This window comes from Tupaia chinensis, unplaced genomic scaffold (assembly GCF_000334495.1).
Source record: "Tupaia chinensis unplaced genomic scaffold, TupChi_1.0 Scaffold000086_1, whole genome shotgun sequence".
Taxonomy (NCBI): domain Eukaryota; kingdom Metazoa; phylum Chordata; class Mammalia; order Scandentia; family Tupaiidae; genus Tupaia; species Tupaia belangeri.
Genome location: NW_006159548.1, coordinates 1,691,778 through 1,694,315, shown reverse-complemented (window position 1 = coordinate 1,694,315; position 2,538 = coordinate 1,691,778). Strand labels below are relative to the sequence as shown.

Sequence of the window (2,538 nt, the reverse complement as noted above, 5' to 3'; positions counted from 1 at the left end):
ATGGAGGAGGGATTACAGCATGGCCATTCCCCATGGGGGATCTTTCTTACTTTCCCTCTCTCTCTGTTTCTTTCTGGCAAGCACACATGCCCCTAGAAAATATTTTTTTTTAAATAACAGATTTGTCAATTTTTATAGTTTTTCATGAACAGAATGCTAGGATAAAGAGTGTTTTTAAACTTCCATCTGTTTTCAGACTATTCAGGGTAGAGTTTTAGAATTTTTTTTATGTAGTATCAATCCATCTCACTAGTATTCAAATACAGGAAAATATTATTAACATGTTCCCAAAAAAGAAAAAAAAATACCACTTATATTCAGATAATCTTGTAAAAATATTGCCTGGACCATGGTATCTCACTTGGAGTGTATTCAATGCTAGTCTTTCCACAGGTTATGTATGGAAAAATAACATGGTTGAGTTTTTCTTTACCAAGGAAAGCATCACTCCCTGATATACCACACTCATGGTAAATAAAGATATATTTTGATAAATACTTTCAAAACTTTTTTCAGAAACCCACACTCCATACAAAAGAATTCATTTCACAAATATTATCTGAGCACCATCAATATTCAAGACTCTTATTGCACCTCAGTGCAGGAGTGAAAATGAGCATACCTAGCAAACTGCAATGACTCTTTGTGATGATGTTTCTAATCATTTCTAATTTTTTTTTTTTAGAACTTTTTTGCTATAGGGCACGTGTGTTCACCAGAAAGACAGAGAGAGAGACAGAGACAGAAAGTGAGAAATCACCCCCTGGGGGGATGGCTATTCCGCAATCCCTTCTCCTCCATTCTCCTCTTGGGATCCTGGGCACACATGTACATGCGCTCTGCATGAGTTTAAGCCACCGGGTCTGGGACTCGAACTGCAGTCAACTACATGGGCCTCCAATGACAGATCCTTTACGCCAGCTGCTGGTCCCAGATTTTTCTAAGATTTTGTTTTTCTGTAGCATAAAGGTCAAATTTATTAGGCGATTAAGAGATGTATTATACATGGACTATAAATACTGCACAGCTGACTTGTTCACAGTCAAGCCCAGAGATATAGTTGGTGCCAACCTATTTTGCGGATACTCTTGATCTTTTGTTCCAAGAAAAGTTTGCACCATAAGACTTGGACTTGGGTTTCAGAAGCTTCCTCTCTTCATCGTCATCGCTCCATCTATATGTTCCTGCAAAGGCAACTGCATCTTCTTTAGTACTGAAGGTTAGAACCATGTTGGACGAGGGATCAGTGGTTGATGCCCAATCCATCAAAGGATTTTCCCATCGCTCTCTGGTATCAAACTCTGTCTTCCATTTATTCGTGTTGTTTACTCTGGACTGCATGTTATTGCAAGCAGGAACAAAAATCCTTTCTTTTCTAGTTTTGGAACACCAGTTAATGTAGTGATAACCGATTTTTCATCCACAATTATGAGTTGCATGCCTCGAGTTTGCTCCTGTACCAGCCTCCACATGTGCACTCACAGGAAAGAGAGAAAGATAAGGTGAGAAATCACACCCCCATGGGGCATAGTCAAGCCACAATTCCTTGTCATCCATCTCTCCCTCTTTTAGGGATTTCAGACACACATGCACACCTACACAGCATGTTTTTCTTTTTTATTTTTTCACTATATTATGTGTGTGCTTGCCAGGGATTGAGAGAGAAAGTGAGAAATTCCCTCCCCCTTCCCACCACAATGCCACAATCCCTTCTTCTCCATTCTCCTCTCAGGATTTTAGGTACACACAAGCACATACATCTGGCATGATTTTCAAGCTGCTGGATTCAAGACTCAAACTGTAAAATAGCCATATGGGATCCAGTGCCTTAACCATTAGGCTACAGGCTAGCCCTCGTCTAGTCATGATGGACAGTGCCTCCTGTTTTTGTTTCAAAAGAATTCTTTAAAGAAAGACGTCTCCACACTCTATGGCAGAAACTGAAAGATTAGAGGATATAAAAGCATGGAAAATGGTTACGGATACTGGAGACAGTGTAGGAAGAGGGTGGGAGAAGGGAAGGTGTGAGGAAAGGAATCAAGGAGAAAAATGGAGAGGCAAGATATTTATGGGACACAGATATGGATGATTATCTGCTGAAGATAGTGTGTATAGTCTCTTCAACTGGACTAGGGTGAAGTGTATTCTTGTTGGGTAAATTCACTTTACAGCTAAGTGATATATAGTGATTGAATGTATAAAATAAATTAAAATTTAAAAAATTAAAAAGAAGCTTACTTTTGTCAAATTTAAGTATATCTTTACTGATCAAACAACTATTAATAATTTCTATGGAATAGCTTACCATATTAACACAGCTAAAATTTATCAAGCATTTAATAACTTGCTAGACACTGTGCTAGGTATTTTATTCTCATCGTATTATTTCATCTATACCACAGCCCTATAAAATAGGAAACAATGAACATTTAACATGCAAGGACATTGGGTCATAAAGAAGGTAAATGCTTTTTACTAGGTCACTTAACAATTAGATAGCATTTCCAGGAATTGAACCCGAGTGTGACACCAAAATCC

The 2,538-nt window shown here is 38.2% G+C and overlaps 1 pseudogene; it reads right to left on the bottom strand.

Annotated features, from left to right (window-relative positions):
* Window positions 1-1,071: 1,071 nt before the first annotated feature.
* On the bottom strand, window positions 1,072-1,473 carry LOC102498410 (NADH dehydrogenase [ubiquinone] iron-sulfur protein 4, mitochondrial pseudogene; annotated as a pseudogene).
* Window positions 1,474-2,538: the final 1,065 nt, after the last annotated feature.